This window comes from Echinops telfairi, unplaced genomic scaffold (assembly GCF_000313985.2).
Source record: "Echinops telfairi isolate 266 unplaced genomic scaffold, ASM31398v2 ScPeMD7_1;HRSCAF=3_0, whole genome shotgun sequence".
In the NCBI taxonomy this organism is placed as follows: domain Eukaryota; kingdom Metazoa; phylum Chordata; class Mammalia; order Afrosoricida; family Tenrecidae; genus Echinops; species Echinops telfairi.
The window spans coordinates 47,616,492-47,637,960 of record NW_022103896.1 but is presented as its reverse complement, the minus strand read 5'-3'; the positions used below and the strand labels follow the sequence as shown (position 1 = coordinate 47,637,960).

General features: G+C 42.3%; 1 pseudogene; it reads right to left on the bottom strand.

Annotated features, from left to right (window-relative positions):
* Positions 1-935: 935 nt before the first annotated feature.
* LOC115868697 overlaps positions 936-21,469 on the bottom strand; it is a 51,491-nt pseudogene continuing 30,957 nt past the window's right edge.

Below are 21,469 nucleotides of genomic sequence, written 5' to 3'. Positions count from 1 at the left end.
CAATATTCAAGTATCTAGAAATCATGACATGATCCAAAATTCCTCCGTATGTCTAGCCACAGATCACTGGGAGAACAAATACAAATATGACCCCCATATGTCAGAGGTAGCTCATCAGTCCATGAGACAGATGTGCAGAGCAAACTTTTATAACTCTTTGGTTATTCACGCAGATAAAAAGTGACACATTGTGAGAGGCTAGTGAGCTTCTGAGACAACTGCCACTAACTAAAAGAATGAAATATAATGAAAGATACAGTCGAGCATATTGGGAAGAATGCAGGCTATTACATCATGGATGTGCTGAAATCTCTTCCATTTACCAAAGTTGTGTAAATTTAGGAACCTGCAGAGTTGGAGTGTTCTTATTGATAAAAGAGAATGCTAATATGTTAGTGTTGTGAGGATTCAATAAAACAGGACACCTGTGCACGTGTGCGCGCACACACGATCTTGTCGCCATAAAGTCAAATCCCAGTCGTGGCTGTTGGATGTGGTAGAGTAGAACTGGACTCTATCAGGTGTTTTAGGCTATAATATTCATGGAAGCAGATCACCAGCCCCTTTTTCCAGGGTGCTTCTCAGAGGGCTAGAACTGACAAGCTTTAAATTAGTAGTTGAGCAGAAACTTTTTGCACCACTTACTTGTGAATCCAATGCTGTTACCCAATCGGGTTTTCAAGATTATGATCCTTTTTGCTTTGTTTTGTGTTTTGAAGTCAATTAAGTTAATGTTAACAGCCAAGAAAGTAACACACCTTGTTTCTTCAGCAACAGCTCATTAACAGCAACATACAGAGAGGCCAATGTACACGAGCTAAAAAAAAAAGGATCAATATTAATTAGGGTCCCCTGAAGTATACAGTGGAGTGCCAAGCTCTTATTATGAATGTAAGTCAACCCCACGAAATTCAAACAGTCCCATCTACTCTCCTTCAGGGCACAGATCCACTATACTGGTCAAACAGGTCAGCAGTATTGTCACTGGAAATTCAAATTCAGCCATCTTCACCACCATGGGGGAGGATGACAACACCTTCTGACTGGCATCTCTGTAGGTGGCTTGGTATCAGTGGGCTTATGCCACATCTAAGTCCTAGGAGTTGCCTCTATCTATGACCCCATAGGCATACACAGAGTCAGAACCTACAAAGAAGGTGGCCCCTGAGACGGGGGACCTATTACTGTACACATAGCGGGTGCCACGGCCTCCCTTATGCCAGCCACAGATCCTGGTGCCCGTGAATTACCCCAGACCTCAGTGTGTTCCTTTTCCCTTAGCTCATAAATTCGACATTGCCAAGTCAACCTGCTCTCCCAGAAGCTCCAATCCACCACGATGCCTAGCAGCTAGGGGGTGATCTTGATCACCTTCTTCACAGTTGGGGGTGTGGGGCAATTCAGGCATCCAGCATGGGCTGGGAGTCCACTGTTACCTGCGGCTCCTTGGTGAAACTCAAAAGCCAGGGTGGTGGTTCCATGAAGCATTTTGATACCCAGCCCCTCTAGCACACCCCCTTTGGACAAGGCCTGCTCACTGGAATTTCCTGGACCCAGGCCCAGCAGATCTGTGTATCAACTGATTTCAAAAATCCCACACTCATTTGCCAGTAGTGGCCCCAGCAGCATGCTGGCCCACCATGTCAAGCGTGGTCCATGGTGTCATCTTAAGGGAAGCAGACTGCCACATCCTTTCCCCATGGGACAGCTTATGGTTCAAAACTGCCACCTTTCCCATTATCAGTCAAGTACTTTATCCACTCCAACACCAGGGCTCCTTTTAAGTACAGCAATAGATGTGGCTGGTGAACTTCAGCATTCAAAAAAAAAAAAAAAGAACACTCAGTGATCCTAGAATGAACATGTTTTGTTAGTGAAATCTTCCTAAATTATTAGTAAGACTAATTCTCTGAGCCATAAATGATAGTCGCTGGGTGATGCAAACACATGGTTAATGCTGTGCTACTAAGAAAAAGGCTTGGGGTTCAAATACAACCAGGGACTGACACAAAATGTGATCTGCTTCTGAAAGATGTGCCTCAAACCCTATAGAAAAGCCTATTCTTCCTGCTTTGCATCACCATGAGTCAGATCAACTTGAGAGACAACACCATAAATGACCTAATGATTATAAAGACACAATTTATTCTCAGAGGTTCCTACCACTCCTGGGTTTTGCTGTCTACTTTTTATTTTATCCCTAGCCAGACATAATTAACAAGTACCAGGTTCTGTTAGGCAAAGTCATCATCGTTCATAATGACTTTCCCAAGCCTTCTTCCTTCTGATGAATTTATCAGGTCATGTTGTTAATGTGCTTGATTACACCTGTTTGATGATATAGGCTCCATGAAGAATGTAGAGCCCAGCCCAGCTCTTTATCCAGGAGCACCACCCCGCCCCTCACCCCACAGTGATGCACACCCTACGGATGACACAAGGTAACTCTGGGTGAACTAGTGACACTAGACAACTTGATATAACCCTGACTACAATGTACAAAAATGTGGTACGTTTGATAAAGCTTTAGCTATGCTCTGATTCAATTGAATAAAAAGTAAAACTCACATTTATTGGGCATTTCCTAGTATCATCTCATCGAATGCTCATCTCAGTCATAAGCATTAAATAAATATTGTTACAGCTGTTTTATAGACCAGCAAGCCAGGGTACAAAATGTTTAAGCAAGTTGACAAAGTTCTTTATTTTAATCATTTTATTGGGGGCTCATACAACTCTTATCACAATCCAAACATACATCCACTGTGTCAAGCACATTTGTACATTTGCTGCCATCAACATTCTCAAAACATTTGCTTTCTACCTGAGCCCTTGGTATCAGCTCCTCATTTTCCCCCCGCCTCCCCCACCCTCCCTCCTTCTCTCACCCTTGATAATTTATAAATTATTATTTTGTCATGTCTTACACTGTCCAATGTCTCCCTTCGCCCACTATTTTGTTGTCCTTCCCCCAGGGAGGGAGTTATATTTAAATCATTGTGATCAGTTTCCCCTTTCTACACCAACTTCCCTCCACCCTCCCGGTATTGCCACTCTCACCACTTGTCCTGAGGTGTTCGTCTGGCCCTGGATTCCCTGTATTTCCAGTTCCTATCTGTACCAGTATACATCCTCTGGCCTAGTGGATTTGTAAGGTAGAATTGGGCTCATGATAGTGGGGTGGGGGTGGGGGTAAGTGGAAGGAAGCATTTAGGAACTAGAGGAAAGTTGTATGTTTCATTGTTGCTACACTTCCCCCTGACTGACTCGTCTTCTCTGGCAACCCTTCTGTAAGGGGACGTCCAGTTGCCTACAGATGGGCTTTGGGTCTCCACTCCACACTCCTCTTCATTCCCAATGACATGATTTTTTGTTCTTTGATGCCTGATACTTGATCCCATCGACACCTCATGATCACACAGGCTGGTGTGCTTCTTCCATATGGGCTTTGTTGCTTCTCAGCTAGATGGCTGCTTGCTTATCTTCAAGCCTTTAAGACCCCAGACTCTATATCTTTTGATAGCCGGGCACCATCAGCTTTCTTCACCACATTTGCTTATGCACACGCTTTGTCTTCAGCGATCCTGTAGGGAAGGTGAGCATCATGGAATTCCAGTTTAATAGAACAAAGTGTTCTTGCATTGAGGTAGTACTTGAGTGGAGGCCCAATGTCCTTCCGCTACCTTAATACTACACCTATAAATATATGCACATAGATCTAGTTCCCCATCATCATATATAAATATATTTAGATATGTACATGTCTGTTTTTATGCCCTTTGCTCTTAGCTTTTCCTCTATTTCCTTTTACTTTCCTCTTGTCTCACTATCACACTCAGCCTTCATTTGGATTTCAGTAATTTCTCTCAGTTACATTGCCCTTGATCAAGCCCTAACAGGCCTCCTACACCTTCCTCACTACCGATTTTGGATCACTTGTTGTTCCCTTGTCCCTGGGATTAACACCCACTTCCTCCCCGTCTCCTATGTGCCCCCGAACTATCAGTCCCATTGTTTTTGCCTCCAGATTGTTTATCCCACCTATCTTATCTAGATAGACCTGCAGAGATAATAATATGGGCAAAAACAAGACAGAGCAAAACAAAGCAACAAAACAACAACACCAAAAAGAAAAGCCTGTAGTTGACCAAGGTCTTAGGGAGAAAAAACACCTGCTAATTTTGCACTCAAACTTTCCAATTTTCAGATGATTCTCATAGATTCCCTTAGTTCAGAATGCTATGTATGCAAGTGATTTTAAAGTAATTTCTGCTATAAGAAGCTTAAGAGTGAATGACTCCTTTATTTTAATCAGGGCTTTGAACTCAGAATTTGTTTAGTTAAAAGCAAAAGGGAAGTGATAACAAACTAATGACTGCAGTGACTATTATCAAAATGATAAAGCTTTAAGCCTTTCCTATTTTCATATTTATGCCTTTCACTTTTAACTACTATATTGACTTTTCATTTAAACACTGAAAAGTGCCAATATCAATCCTTGCTATGTGCAATGAACTGGTAGGAGTGATATAACATAAAAATCACAAGGAGAAGGACTATTTGTGCATTTTTAGAAACTTTGATGGACTATTTTGCTGAGTGACAGTCAGTGGAAGCAGACAGGCAACGCAACATGATCAGACAACTACCAACACACGGAGCTGTTGGGTTTCTCAACCCCACGGGCAACAGAAATGGCAGAGCAGATTTTGGGGAAAGTTTTACACATTAGTGCATAAACAGTCTGTCAAGAAATCACACTTTTCAGATGTCTACCTCCTACAGGCTTCAAGACATTACCAACTATCACAAATGGGATTTGCAAAGGAGACTTTTCTTAGCCTCAATATAAAGTGATTGTCATCCCTGACAAAACCCAGGAATATCAAGTGAAAAATAAGAAGTCACTGAAAAGATGGACCTGGCAGAGTGGACTGTGCACCGTTCCACCAGAAGAATAACTGCATCAAGGCATTTTCAGAGATACAGGATGTTGCTAATAAGTGCTGATTTGAGCTGCGTGAACTTAGAACTCAGCATAGGAAAAGGACATACTACAATAAAGCACACAATAAAATAGAGCATCCCTGAACATGCATAGGACGCATCCAGAAGAAAAAGGGAGGGAAAATGCACTTGGAGACAGTTTGCAAAAGGGAATGTCAGAAGCCAATTAAGAGATCAAAATATATGGAGCCAATATCATAAAAGTGGGGGCGACGATATCGGCAGCTTGCAAGCTAATTAGAATGGGGAGGTGATAATTGTATGCACTGGGGGGAGGCAAACTGTAGAGTGTAGAATGGAAATGAGGCAGAGATTAAGAAAGAAAAAAATCTCAAACACTTCTGCAATGTGGTAGTAAATAACCACAAACAAAAAATGAAGAAATAAGCCCCTTGGTGAGAAGGAAGAAGCCTCTCTACTCTTTGGTCCAAGGCTGAAGGGACTATATAAAGGCCCTGGTGCCTTGGGAAAAGAAATTGTGGGCTTACCCTTGCCCAGCCTTTCCCACCCCCACTGAAAAGAGGATGCACTCCAGTCAGCTGGGTCCCCTTCTTTTTCTTTTGGAGTGGGCTGGAGGGTGTCTAAAGACTGGGGATTAGAGATCAAGCTCCACTTCAGTTTCAAAACTGTTTCCCTGGGCCGGGTGCCAATTTTTTTTCTCTTTTCTTTTTTGCTTATCTCGTGCTACAGCTCTTTTGTCCTCAGTAAAGTTTGATGTCAGCCACACATTTTCTTGTTCAGCATTCCTATGCATTATTAGATTTCCCTGAACTCTTGTTTATTTCTCAGTCTCTGTCACTGACTTACTTGGTCAGAATACCTGTTGAGTTTCATGAACCAAAAAGACGACTTTTTCTTTGTACTGACAATCGTCAAGCTGCCTGGACGTTGGGTGAAGCCCACAGGTCCCTCTCTTCTCTTGGACCTAACCCTCGGGGCCTTTGAACACAGGAGTTCCGAAGAATCTGCTTCCCATGCTTCTTGTCAAAGCTACGGTGCACTTCCATGTATATTCTTATGGATTAAGCTTTTCCAAACTGCTTTCCTGAGTTTTTTTCTCATTATGAAGTGATTGGAAGAATGGTTGCTTCAAGGCAACGATTGGATTGCTCTTTATTTGTTTTGCTTTGAACTGAGTAAAATAGTGTTTTGTTTTGTTTTTTACAAACATCTGAGAGCATTCTTCAAAGACAATATATTAAAACCACATTTTGTAAAATTTTTAAATCGCATGTGTCACAAGCTACCACACACACAAATTACACAAAAGAGAATAAGCATAGGGGCATGTTATCAGGAGAGGCCAGTCCCTGGAGAAAGGCCGCATGCTTGGTAAACTGGAGGGGCAGTCAAAGAGAGGAAGCCCCTAACCAAGTTGGAGGGATATAGTGGCTGCAACAATTTGCTCAAGCATGAGAACAATTATGAGATGGTGCTGGACAGGGTAGTGATATAGGGTCACTATGCGTCGTAACTGACCCACAGACACTTAACACCAATACAATTTAGGGTAGAATTCGACATGCGTGAAGTTATTGATGGACCATAATGAGATCAAACATAATGGAGCAATTCATTTCCCCAATCAATTCATTCTTTTGGAGGACGGACAACTTTTAAACCTCTTAGAAAACTTGAGAATCTATTATCACTGTTAAGGTTCAGGATCATGCTGCTAAAAAAAATTACTCCTTAGCATATTATTTTTTTAAGTGAACAAAAAATCAAAGCAAAACACACATCAAAATCACATTGCTGACTTTCACTTCCAGTGAAGGTAAGTGAGAGGAAAGGGACTTATCCTCCCACTAGAAACAAAAGGGGAACAAAACAAGACAGAACTCTCAGAAACAACCATCTTCAAACTACTGACCATCAACCAACAAAGGTCAGCAGTCCATGAGAGAGTATAAACAGCCCAGATGAGCCCTATGATTTCCTCAGCTTACTGCCTGAGGAGTGTTTGGACTAGAATTTTCACAAAACAATAGGGACCTATGTTCTGAATTGAGCCCCCATAAAGCTGTAGATTTCCTACATTGAATTATTATGTAGAAATGAAATAATCATCCTTAATTAAACCAGCCAGTTTGGAAATGCCATGGATTGAATTTGTTCCCCGCAAAATATGTGTCAATTTGGGCCATGCGTCTCAATAGTTTAGCAGTTGTGTACTGATATTATTTGGAAATTATGCAATGATGCCATCACTCTTGAGATCTGATATGATGTCATTGGCAAATCAATTACAAGTGGAGTTGGGTGGGACACAACACTCCTGCTCAGGTCACAGCCCTGACCTCCTGTAAGGGAAGTTTCCCTGGGGTGTGGCCTGAATTATCTTTAATCTTTTTTTTTTTTAAAGAACATTTTCTTTTTAAAAAAAATCATTTTCTTAGGGGCTCATACAACTCTTATCACAATCCATACATTCATCAACTGTGTAAAGCACATTTTTACATTCATTGCCCTCATCATTCTCAAAACATTTCCTCTTCACTTAAGCCCCTGGCATTAGGTCCTCATTTTTCCCCTCCCTCCCCGCTCCCCCCTCCTTCATGAGCCTTGATAATTTATAAATTATTATTTTGTCACATCTTGCCCTGTCTGACGTCTCCCTTCACCCACATTTCTGTTTTCTGTCCCCCGGGGAGGAGGTCACATATAGTTCCTTGTAATCGGTTCCCTCTTTCCAACCCACTCTCCCTCTACCCTCCCAGTATCGCCACTCACACCACTGGTCCTGAAGAGATCATCCACCCTGGATTCCCTGTGTTTCCAGTTCCTATCTGTACCAGTGTACATCCTATGGTCTAGCCAGACTTGCAAGGTAGAATTCAGATCATGACAGTGGGGACGGGGAGGAAGCATTTAGGAACCAGAGGAAAGTTGTATTTTTCATCGTTGCTACATCGCACCCTGACTGGCTCGTCTCCTCCCTGAGACCCCTCTGCAAGGGGATCTCCAGTGGCCTGCTAATGGGCTTTGGGTCTCCACTCCGCACTCCCCCCATCGTTCACTATGGTAAGATTTTTTTGTTCTGATGATGCCTTATACCTGATCCCATGAACACCTCATGATCACATAAGCTGGTGTGCTTCTTCCATGTGGGCTTTGTTGCTTCTGAGCTTGATGGCCGCTTGTTTACCTTCAAGCCTTTAAGACCCCAGATGCTATACTTTTTGATAGCCGGGCACCATCAGCTTTCTTCACCACATTTGCTTATTCACCCGCTTTGTCTTCAGTGGTTGTGTCGGGAAGGTGAGCATCATAGAATGCCAATTTAATAGAAGAAAGTATTCTTGCATCGAAGGAGTACTTGAGTGGAGGCCCAATGTCCTCCTGCTACCTTAATACTAAACCTATAAATATAGGCACAGAGATCTATTTCCCCATCCTCATATATAAATATATTTGCATATGTACATATCTTAACAAGAGAGAAAAAGAGAAACAAGCAGAGTGGGGACCTAATTACCAGCAAGAAAGGAAAACCAGGAGCAGAGCATTTTCTTCAAACCCAGAGTCGCTGCGCTGAGACTCTCCAAGACCCAAAGATGGCTTCTGCCAAGATACATACAGATCCTCCAGGAACGCTCTCGGGGCCCTTGTTGAGAGGAGACACGTGCTTTCTACAGAGCCTAAAGGCAACCAAAAGAGAAAGCTTTCCTCTAGAGCCAGGCCCATGACTTCAATTTCTAGCTTCCTAAACGGGGAAAATGCATCTGTTTGTAGAAGCCATCCACCTGTGGCGGTTTTTGTTATAGCAGCGCTAAGTAACGAAGACAAGGGCTTACCTAGTTGCCGCAGCCAGTGTTACTCTGGCTGCAATATAAGTAGCTTTCTGCTTCTTTCAGTTTGTTCCCACGCCATCCCCTCATCGACACTTTCCCTCTATCTGTCTACAATTTCATTCACTCTAAAGTTTCCTTCAGTTTTATTGTTCCCCTTTAGCATTTATTACTATTCAAACCCCTCACTATAGAAGGTCATCTATTTTAGATATTTTTCTTTTCGTGCCTGCCTCCTCTTGCAAAGTGTATGATCCACAAAGGCAGAGCTTTAGGTCTGTTTTGTTCACAGCAGTATCTGCTGTGTTAAGAACAGTATTGGCATGTGGTGGCTGTTCCATGAATATTTGCAAAATGAACGTCTAAGTCAATCTGTAGAAGAGATTAGATGGGGGTTGTGTAAGAGCAACTCAGACAATTTATAATCCTGTGATCTAAGGGAGAGGAAATAAATAACTTCAGGCTAATAATTATAGGCATTGAAATAATATGGCAGATCTTAGCTAACCTTAGAGGTAGAAACAATAGGAGTAGGGATCAGTGGGGGGAAGATGAAGAAGATAATAAAGAAATCTTCATCTTCCCTAGCCAAGGTGACGGGGGAAATTATGAAGTAGCTAGCAACGTTAGGGAACATCAGGACATCAACATTTAGAAGTAATGATAAGCTCAATTTTGGACATAACATATAAATGTCTTCAGAGAACACAAAATAGTTGAGAATGCTGCGTCCTATGTACAGTGTTCAGCATTTGAGATGGAGGGATAGTGTGGAAAATGTGTAAATAAAATAGCAATATCACAGGTTTATACCAAGGTGGTAGGTTGTCTACCTCTTTGTAGAATAGAAAATAGTTATTAAGGCAAAGAGTTTTAATTCAGATTTATTTCTTTATGTTAGTTTATGCCTTTTAGAGACCCACAGTGAACAATTGGAGAGGATTAGAACATCATGGAAATGATTATATTAGAAAATCTCCGGCATAGAAATTCATTTATTATAGACCACAGGGATATTTACTACCTTCAGCATCTTCAAAACTCTGGAGAATTGAATGGATCTTATCTTTATGGCTGAAAATAAACCCAGAGTACTTCATTACTGCTCTTTAATAACAAGCTCTCTTGCAAACAAGCGGGCCATGAGCCGAACTTAAGATGAGTAATCACATCCGAAGAGTTTAGATGATCGATCATCTTATATATGCATAAAATATTAAACATAATGAACATGTTAGGGAGCTATTGATCCATTCCAGTCAAAATCACAACAAAACACGAATGGTTTCTTCGTGATTGAGAGCATTTATTAGACCCTGGGGTTTATGCTTGCAGATGAGTAGTAGACCTTCAATGTATGGCTTCCAGCAGAGACAGGGCAGCTGGGTCCCTACTCACAGGCGGATCTCAGCAAACTCTTGTTATTGAATTAATATAGTGAGGGTATTCCATAATAGGTCATATAGTTATACCTGTCCCTATTTGCAGTGTCATTTTATAACCGCACATTATATGCCACCTGTAAAGAAGGAGTATCCACAATCATGGACCATATCTATCTGCCTGGTTTCCATTCTAGACCCCATTCCACAGAACCCACCACTTTGATTCCATGGCTCTCCTCTTTTCACCTTTATCTCTTGATTCATCTACCTTACTCCCTTCCCTCTCAGTCCCTCAGGGCCTGAGATGTACCTGTGGTTCATTGTCTTTATCACTTCCTTGTTTCTGTCCGAGTCTACTCCTGCTATCAGGGATACCCTTCCTTCCAAACTTGAGAATCCCTACTACGCGTTGACAAGAGACTTCTCCAAACATGGTCAGAATCACTAAGCACATGCAACAAAGCAATCTGAGAAAAGCTTAGATTGGGCTTTTGTTTTTCACAAGCTTCTATATTTCCGTTTGGGGCTTGTGGTGCTCTCTTGCACTTGGGCACCGTGTTGCAGCAGAGAAGCAGTGACCCAGGTTCACAGATTGGTCTCAGATATGAACCTACTGTCCAACTGCATGTGTGCTCCTGTGGGATGCCTTGTCATTGCTCCATCCTGGTTGATAGACATGACAACAACAGAGCCTGAAGCCTTGTCATCAACTATTATAGAGGGACGGCAGCTTGACTCGGGTCTTTAGGTATTGTCTGGGTGTTGTCTAGGTATTGCCTATAGCAGGCTCCACAGAGGCAGTTGGCTGTTTCAAATAGCTCCATTTGCCATATAAAGCACACAGTGGAGGATGCACCAGGAAGCTGCCATGCCGCTCATGGGTTCTGAATTTAGAGTTTAACCTTTATGCTGCTGGTTCCATAGTCAAACATAAAGACAATAACTTCCACCCAGACCTACTTGTCATTTCTGTCAATGCACAAAGTCAAGTGACTCTTGCCAAGCCAGTATTCCTATTGATTCTTTTTTGTTAAAGTCTTGGTAAATGGTTGCAGTAATGGGACCCAATTTGTTCCTACCTCTCTAAATGCGTCTTCCTTTACCTTGTGGCTTTGCCATCGAGAGTGGAATCTGTTTCTCTGTTGCTTGAAGCTGATCTTGGCTAGGTGACTTGCTTTGGCTCACGGGGCCATAAAGAACAAGGCAGTAGCAGACACTTGATAGGTGTTGGAGCATTGAATCTTGCCCTTCCTTGCAGCTGGAAACTTTCCCCCATGTAAATACATCCAGCAGGTTAGAATGACAAGAGGCCACCTGAGATAGGCAGCAGCCATCCAGTTGTCACCGCATGCCCAGCTATCAGAATCAACACCCGAAACTCCCGAGTGAGGTCATTTCCAGACGAGAGATTCCCAGTTGAGATAGTACTGACTAGACGCCTGCCTGCCCTTCCTCATACTTATGAGATCAACATGCATTGGTTGTGTTAAGGTACTAAGTTTTAAGATGGCTTGTGTCATAGGCAAAGCTCATGATACAAAGACTTGGTTCTAAAGACCCGATTCCTCCCCTTCCACAGTATATTCATTTTGATCCCTCCCTCCCTCCCTCCCTCAAAGGACTCGATTTGCCACATAAACGAAGCAGTCACCATTCTCTGTAGTAAATGGCAGGCACTGTCCTGGCACAGGTATATGTCATTTTATTGTGCTTCCCGGATATTGTGGTCTCATATCTTGAAGGTTTGTGGCAAAACTGCCACCAAAAAAAGTCAATTAGTGCCGCCATTTTTTCATATTCTCACTTCATTTCTGTATCACATTTTTGTCATTTGTAGAACATTCCACATTTTTCATAAAGCCATTGAACACTTAATACACTACAGTGTATTGTAAACATAACTTTTCTATGCATTGGGACACCAGAATGTTCATGTGACCTGCTTTATTGTGATATTCGATGTATTATGTGATCTGAAACTAAGCTCATAAGAAAGACATAGGAAAGGAGACTTACAGAATTTGTGCAAGTGGCTCAGGGCTACGCAGGCAGTGGTAGAGGTGGGTGCAGTGTTTGAATCCAGGTCTGTCGGATTACAAAGCACATGGGTTTAGTCACCATGTGGTTGCCTCCACTGTTACTTTTAATTACCTTGAGATTTAAGACAAATTTTCATTTGTACTTTCATTCAGACACTGAATGCAATGCCTGGTACAATCTGGTAGTTTGATAAATGTTTAATGGACTGTATTAACCTTTAATGTTATAGTTTACTTCCCTTGGGCTTCTTCCTAGTTTTATCTGTTTTGTTCATCTTTCTGCCCACTGTCCATACAAAAGGCAAAAGAGAAAGAGAAGAAATGGGATGTTCAAGTTTCCACACACACTGAACTACATGACATCCTTTAAAATGACTTTCCTGGGATCTCTACCACTTTTAAGTTTGGGAACTTGGTTTTATCCCTGCCCTGTTAAAGCTAGACTCTAATGCATTTTGGATCACCGGATTTTTCCATGACTCATTTAGAGACCAAGAGCTCAAAAAGAAACATTTTTGAGAACAAGGCTTAATAGGGACTGTAAATGCCAGTCTCTCCCTTTATGTAGAAATAAGATTTACTGAATATTTAATCCTAGTTCAATTTTCATTCTTTCTCTCTTTCTTTTTTTAGGTCCACATCAACCAAACCAATCACTTCTCAAAGCTTTCAAGCATCCGTGTTTTGTTGTGATTCCATTTATCGGAAGACCGTGGCACTATGCCTGGCTTCAGAATAGTACATTCGAGACTGAAAGTGGTTTTTTCCTTTCTTCACTTTTCCTGCTGACAAGTGTTGTACAGTTCATTCTGTGTGTGTGTGTGTGTGTGTGCGCGCGCGCGCACAGGAGAAAGAACAAATTATGTCACTCGTATGAGAGATAGATAAAGAAACAATGGTCTGAAAGGTTTTTTAGGTTTTCCTGATAGAACACGGGCAGAAAAATAAGACAAAAGTCACAAGTCCCATGAACTGAGCCTTAATTTGTCTCCAGGCATCCCTAGGCTTGATTTAAGATTGTCAAGATCTTCAAACATGTTCCCAAACATTTGGCGCTTAAAAGGCAGGGTGAGGGGGGAATGGGGTTCTTGCTTCCAGGCAGTTTCCCCTTCGTTTTCGGAGAAATTTAAAACAAATCCAGTATTTCTTATTCATGTGAATTTAAATCATTAAAAATATAATAATAAGGCATTCTCAATGCCCAAAAGTGTTTAAGAATTGTAATCTGTCTTTTGTCCCATTCCTTAGAATTACTTTTCAAATGGTTTGGATTTAGCCAAACTTAAAATAGAGTTTTGCCAAGAGTCTTTTCCCCTTAATTTTTAAACCCATGTGTATTTTAAGGGAAATTTAATACATATGCTTCTAATTCATGTGCACTTAACTCATCAGAATGTTGTTTTGTAAGACCTGTTTGAAGTTTAAGAAGTCTTTCTGGAGCCTCCCTTTAATAAGTCTTTTCAAGCCTTTATTCTTAGAAGCAGGAAGTCACATTTTGCCAGGAGTAAATGAATGTCAACCCCCCAAAGGTTCATTTTTAGTCCAAAACTGACGGCCAAGACACTTGATGAACAACTAGCAAAAATGGGTTCATTTACCCCTAGGATAAAATCGTCTTTATTTTTTAAGCTTCAAAACTCAGAAAAATTGGAACTGCTTTTATTCATCTTGTTTGACCATACGAAAATTATCCATGATATTTGTCAAACAGCCTAACATTCAAGTAATGATCACTCTAAAATTCCTAAAGATTTGCTAGCCGACCTAGGCTCCCAAACTGATAGGATTATCTTGGCACAATCGAAGGCACAAGAGTAGTAGAGATTGAGCCAAAACCAGACCATTGTGGAGAGAGGGAAGAAGATTCAGAGAGATGTCACTTACAGACTAACGGACGACAAGAGCTCAGTGCATATTAATACAGCAGAACAAGGCTGTTGAAGAGTTTTTATCTCAGGTCACTCGATGCGAGAATCTGACATATATGAAATATGAGGATAAAAGAAGAACACAGGGGCTCAAGACACGTTGCTGAGCAAAAGCCATCAATGAGTGGAAATGACAGAATGAAAAAGACAACAGAGAAACCTCAGTGTTATTGTTGTTGTTTAATTAGTACTTGGGCGAGTAGACCCCAGCCGGTTTCTTTTGCACTTCTTGCTGATGGCAGCAGCTGTTCATTCTGGTTTCCTGGCTCTGTGAAGCCTCTGCTTTCTGGAGCTGAGTTCAAAAAAAGAAAAAAAAAAAACCCATCCTCTGCCTGGCTAGTCAAAAGATGAGCTGGTGAGATTATAAAGTTTCAAAAATTACAGTCACCTTGGTTGCTTTGCAATGAATAATTTCATCCCAGCCCAATAAAACAAGGAACACTCACTATGGTTACTGTAAAAATAAGCACGGTGTTTCATCATCACTGTTGTTTGGTTCTCTAGTGAGTCTAGCATGCATGTAACCCAGAGACCATCATTATGCAAGATAGCATATACTCTTATCTGGTCTGGAAGGATCATCAGAGGTTGAGAAATATTTACTCATTACAAGTTATATTCATATGAATAAGCCTCACTGTAGAAGCACAGGGCATTTTTAGGGGCAGTGAAACTCTTCTGTGTGGCACTATAATTGTGGACACATTATTATGCATTTGTTAAAATCAGGGCCATGAGCTGGTTCATAAGGGATTCAATAATTGCCTTCACAAATATGGACTGTGTATATGTCGCATACTGACCACGTCTGTTGCCCATGGTCTTTGGACCTGTGCTGTAAACAAATGGCTTTCCCTTGCTCAAATGTGGGGACCGCACAAGCTGCTCTGAATGCGTGCTCTTCTCCAGAGTCCTGTCCGTAATGTTGCTCTCCAAAAGCCCTACTACAGGTCCTGCCCGCGGAAAAGCTCCCGGAGCCTGCTGTGGAGATTGGGTTATTGGCAGGGCTCTGGAGAATAACACACAATCAAAGCAATGTTGTCAGCCATCATCTTTGAGTGGGATATACTTAAAGTGGGTCAAAATCATGGAGACCTTATAGCACAGAGTAGACCTTTCCCACAGCATGCCCTCAGGGTTTCCCTCACTGTACATTTGTACAGGAGCAGAGAGTCTCAGCCTTCTCCTTCAGAGTAGTCAGTGGGTTTGAACTGGGCCTTTTGCCTTTCAGAACTGCTAGGTGGATTCAAACCCCTGACATTTCAGTTAGCAGCCAATACAGCACCAGGGCTGCTTCCACAAGATGTTAATAATCGGGGGAACTGGAGAGCAGAGGGCAGAGAGAGAGTGAGTTATTTGGGAACTCCGTATAGTCTGCTCATATTTTTCTGTACATTATAAGCACTTTAAAAAATAAAGTGCGTTACATTTGTTGAAAGGGGTCTTGCCTGAGTTGGAGAATGTTCCCTTCCATCCCTCACTAGAAAAGTTGAGAGTGATACAGAACCAGAGTGAGTGGGCTTGGACCTGACAGAGCAAACCCACCTGCACGGCTGTGTCCTGGGCCATTAGGGAGAGAAGGTGGGACATCCACACACAGTCTCTTTCCACTCTCTTCCTTGCTCTGGAAACAAGGCCCTGGGTGGAAACCAGAAAGTTAATAAACTGTGTTTATTCCTCTCTTGCTTTGCGTTTTTCCTTTTTGTTTTGCATTATCTCCCTCTGATTTTATCTAATTCTTTTCTTGTGTTGTACCACTTTCTGTCCCGTCCTCCCCCGCTCCCCCCGCCGCCCTACCCGCCACCACCCGCTCCCAACCATCTCCTTACTATTCCGGCTTCTCGTTCACTTCATCCCTTTTGGGTTTCTCACAAATCTGTGTCTCTGTGCCCTCCTCGCATTCCATCTGCTCTTTGTCCCCGGGTTCACCTCTCTCCCTGCTCTTGACTGGTCTGGCCTGCTTTTTCTCTGTGCCTTGCAGCACAAAGGCAGCTGTTCAGATTTTCTCTCTTTTTGCTCTCCCTCAAATCCCCTCCATCCCAAGTCTCGGATCTGTACAGAAAATTGGTCACGGCAGTCAGGAAAATGTACATTATCTCTTGCCTGACAGCAGAGAAGAAAGGTGTACAGTTATTAGAAAGTGGTTTGGCATGTAGGCAAAGATGGTCAGAACCGGGGAGTAAGACAATTTTGACACTGAACATTAAATTGTCACCTATGAATTATGCGATTGTCCTGTTGCAGTACCTTACCATCACTTACAGACCAGACCTGATATAGCAACCTCCCGGCTCCCTTTCTCATCCAGTGCAAGAATTAGATTTCTAACAAACAGGCGATAGTCATGCGACCTCTGACTATTTCCAACACTAGAAAACTGAATGATGATGGGAGCTGAAAATCCATTTACTGGATCACTATCTGGGATGAGCCTCCAGTGAATCTCCCCATACACATTGGCTAGACGTTACAATAATCCCAAGCTCAGAAGGTGAGCATTATAAAGGGGTTCAGCACCGGTACTCAGGCAAGAATGTAACATCTTATCATATGATCTCCCTACAGAACACATGTGCATTTACTCTAAACTTTCAACATCATCTGCATCCTATTAGATTGAGATCTCTACTGGCTTTGTGATGGCCGTTGTTGATGGATCTTTGCTTGGTGTCTGCTCTACCCTTGTATGGTTATATCTCTAGGGAAACTGGGTTGGTGGAAATACTAAGATAGTAACTGGATGGGTGATTTCCTGGAGACACTGTGGGAGAGGGAGAGGAGAAAAGGGGAATCAAAATCAATGTGTAAAAGAAGGGGAGAGGCGAGCCTTGGAGTTGATTTTGATTATGATTGTACAGCGCTCTTCTTGATATGATTGAACCATTGCATTTAATGATATCAAATAGAGATCAATAAGAAAGTGACTTCCTATATTGATTTATTTCTGGGGATTTCCATTCTTTTGTTTGAAAGCACTTTATATTGTCAAACTTCCTTTTATTAAGCTCAAAACAGGCGTGCTGTAATTCTACTCATTAACCAGAGATCACCCATCTTGAGTATCAGAGTAGAAATCTTTTTACCGTAAGAACAGCTCACTTACAATCCTAGTTCCTAAGTTTGATTCAGCCCAGATATCACTGGCCTGCCACATCAGACTGTAAATTCTGTGAGGTCAGATACTTAAACTTTGCTCACTTGCATAGTCTCAATCCTCCATTAGGAGCCTAGTATATAAACAGGTATGAAATAAACCTTCAGTGAATAAATAAAACAGCACTTCTTGGAGAGAGGACTTCTGGGTCGTACAAATGATGAACGCCCTAAAGGTTGGAGGTTGGAGTCTACCCATAACCACCCTGGAAGGAAGACGCAGTTATCTGCTTCTCAAAGATAACTTATTAAAACTATGGAGCAATTCTAATCTGCACACATAGAGTTGCTATGAATTGGAATTGACTCCATGACAATTGGTAGCATAAGGAAGAGACCATTGGACTTTACAAAGTTTGGGTAACTAGCTCAAGTCTATACAACTGGGAAGTGGGAGACCCAGATACACTCCCGTTTTGTTTTCCCAGACCCATTGGACATGCGTTTAGCCTCCACTCTCTTTTGTTAAGAAAACGTTTTACCTGTGGTTGAAATGGCCAGAAGATCTATGAGACTGCTAAGACAACTCAAGAACCAGGAAAGGCTTGGGTTGGAATCAGTGATCATGTGGAACAGAGACCTCTCCATTGGAGACTGAGTCCGAGGCCACGTGACCAGTGTCCACACAGCACCCAAAATAAGTAGACGGGGATGTCCCCACCTAAGGTGCATCCTAGCAGGATGCTCAGAGTCAAAACCCAATCACTCATACCCCACTGGAGGCAGGCAGTGGCTGAGGGAAAACACACTGACCAGGAGCCTTCTCCTCAGGTTATTAGCATATGCAAATCACTAGGTTCTCCTTTACCATCTTGAGAAGAAAAGAAAACTCAGTCTTGCTGCTCAGTGAATCCTAGCCCAAGTAACAGTAACCTAACCATAGGAAACTGCCAGGTTTTCTCCCATTTTCCTAGTGGTAGGAATGGGGCATTCAGAGCAGGATGACTTGCTTTTTACTTTGGCACATTTTGTGCATTCTAAAAACGACAATCCTTTGTGAAGTTACTCAAAATGCTATGCCATTTTATTTCTACCCACACAATGTCCAAAAATCTTTCCTATGCTATTGCTGCAGGTATGTGTTACCTAATATCCATGATACATCCGGTGAAATCGGATGTTGCATGAATTTGATGTTGAACACCATATTATATAGAGTTGTCTCTTATCTGTGGGGAATTTGTTCCAAAACATGGAAAGATACACAAATTGGTGGGTGCTCAACTTCCTTATTTAAAAATAACATCATATTTTGCATACAGTCTCTGCTCAATTTCCTGTGTACTTTAAATCATCCTTATATTACTTATAATACCAAATAAAATGTAAGTGATATGCACACCACACTTTTCATTTCCTTTTAGCCTTTGACAGACTGCTTTAACCACTTAATTGCTTTGATCTTTCCTCCCTAATACTTTCAATCTACAGTGGATTTAGAGAGCCGATCGGTACTCGCAGAGTCTACATGCTTGTCTATAATATGCGTGTGGAAGTTGGACATTGTATCAGGAAGACTGAAGAGAATGGATGCATTTGAATGATGCTGCTGTTAACGGCTATGGAAAGTACCAGGGGCTGCCAGAAGAACAAACAAATCTGTCTTGGAAGATGTACAGCCAGAATGCTCCTGAGAGACAAGGATGGCAAGGCTTCGTCTCAATATTTTAGGGATGTTGTCAGGAAAACCAGTCCCAGGAGGAAGACATTATGTTTGGTAAAGCCGAGGGGCGGTGAAAAAGAGGAAGACCCTCAACAGGACGGGCTGACACAGTGGCGGCCACGACAGAACAATTGTGGGGATGGCACAGGATCAGGCGGCGTTCCACTCTGTTCAATTCAGGGTCGCTGTGAGTCTGAACCAACTTGGCGACACCTAATAGCAACAACAACAACAACAACGGATGGTGTACGTATCTCAAAGTCACTCCCTTGGAAGCTGCTCGAGCTCTTCATTAGCGCTCAGAGACTTGAGAGCTTTGCCTACTTGCATCTGCAATTGGCTGCCCCTGGAGGCCTGATGGATCACCCCAAGGAGCCTGCACAGAATCAGGAGCCCCAGGCTTGAGTGGAGCAGCTACAGCCCAGCACATCCCCTCAGGCACTGGCACCTAGGATGTTTGGGCTGGCCACTAGCCAGCCTGCAGCAGCCCAAAAAATGTAACTGTGGCCAATGCCACAGCTCCAGGGCTACAAGCCCACCATGGCTCTGGGGCTGCAGCCAGGCCACAAGAGCTGTGGGAGCCACGCCAGGGCTGTGACAGACTGCATACCGGATGCCTACCCCATAACCTGGCATCTTTTCAAGAACCCCTCTCCACCCTACCCCACTGATGTCTACACGGTCGGAGGTGGTCTAAGGGGATAGTGTATGGTGGATACCTGTGTATAGACACACACACAGTTTGCTGTCTTGTGCTTTGTCTATTTGCACTTCACATGCAGGGCATTCTACAAATAGAAGGCTTGTGGCAACCTGTGATCCACCAAATCTAGTGACGGCACTCTGCCAACAGCATGCACTCTCTTTGGATCCGTGTCATAGTTTGGTAATTCTCACAATATTTCAAGTTTTCATATTGCTATTGCACACTTAGTAGACTGCAGGGCAACTTTTACATGCCCCGAGAATCTCCCAAATATATGACCCCCTTCATTGTGATATTTGTTTATTTTGGTAGTCTAAAACTGAAGCTATAATATCTCCAAGATATGCAAGTTCATATATGAAAAACTTTCATCTATTTTTGCATACATTTAAATCATGTTAATTTTACAGAGCATAAAGTATAGTGACATATTTCATCCTAATGCTTGTTTTCTCTCCATTCCTTAAAAATAAAAATTCTCTCACTAGAGTATGATAAACTGATAATCTGTAATATTAGCATCCAGATGTCCATCCCTCTCCACATATCTATTTTTATTTGAATGACTAAATGCCTATTGACTTTCATTTACCTGCTCCTGGAGATTACAGACCATATTAATAACTCTTCAAAATATTTTAAACAAACCGGGCAGTTCTTCTCTGTCCAGTATATTCACTGTGAGTCAGAATCAACTCCTGGTACTACAGATCTACTTCCCCAAACCAGCCAGAGAAAACTCTATGAGTCACAAGGATCCACTCCATAGCCTGTCATGGGGTTGGCCCGGCCCGGGCTATACTTTATTCCACTGTGAGTGTGGTCGCTGTGAGTCGAGACCAACTCTACAGCAGCCAACAATAACAGCAACCTGATGGTAGAAATTAGCTTTTGTTTGGTACTTCCATTGTTCACAAACCACTAGCACCTCTAGTGGAACTCTGATGCCGCTAAGAGGTAAGCAATGAGCTACAAACTGCAAGGTCCAGGAGAAGCAGGAGGCTGTCTTGTCCTGTAAAGATAGACAGTCTCAGAAACCCAACATAGAGTCGCTATTAGTCAGAATCAACTTGATGGCAATGGGCTTGGTTTGGGTTATCACCAGCATGGCCTCCTCTAAGCACAACAAGAAGCTCAAAGTATGGGTGGAAGGTGTATAGTTTCCATTGAAAATCAGAGTGATGAGGCATGCCCACAGTCACACTGAGAGCAAGGGCCGCCCTGAGACTTGAACGCACAATGTCTGACTGAAAATCCCACTGTGTTTCCACCTCACTACTTCCAACGGGATGGGCAAGACGATATTTTGCAAAGTTCCTTTCATATAGATTTTCAACAGATTTTTTACAAATGGTTTTATTCTTTAATCTGTAGAGCAATTTCTAAAACAAGGCTTTTCATATTGTTAGAGTAACTGTCACAGTATTTGATATTCATGTTATAGTATTTGAGTATTTGTCACAAAACAAATAAATACTCAGCCAGTTTTCAATTTTCATAACAGCCGGAGGCAGTCATGGTTGGTTTAATAGATAAGGGAGCGAAAAAAGAGGGTTTAGGGAGAGCAAAAACTCTGGAAAGATGGCAAAGGGAAGTCAGTGAAAGTTCAAACAAAAACATTTTTCTTTTAAAAATCCCTCTTCTCCCAGTGAAATAGTCTTTGATCTTCTAGTTCAGTGCAGAAACCAGTTTGCTGCCAGCACCGAGCCAACTGTCAAACATGCAGAAGGGGGGTGCGTGGGAGGGCTTCACAGTGGTCATAATGCAAGTTTTTAAGTGCAGATCTGGACAGACACC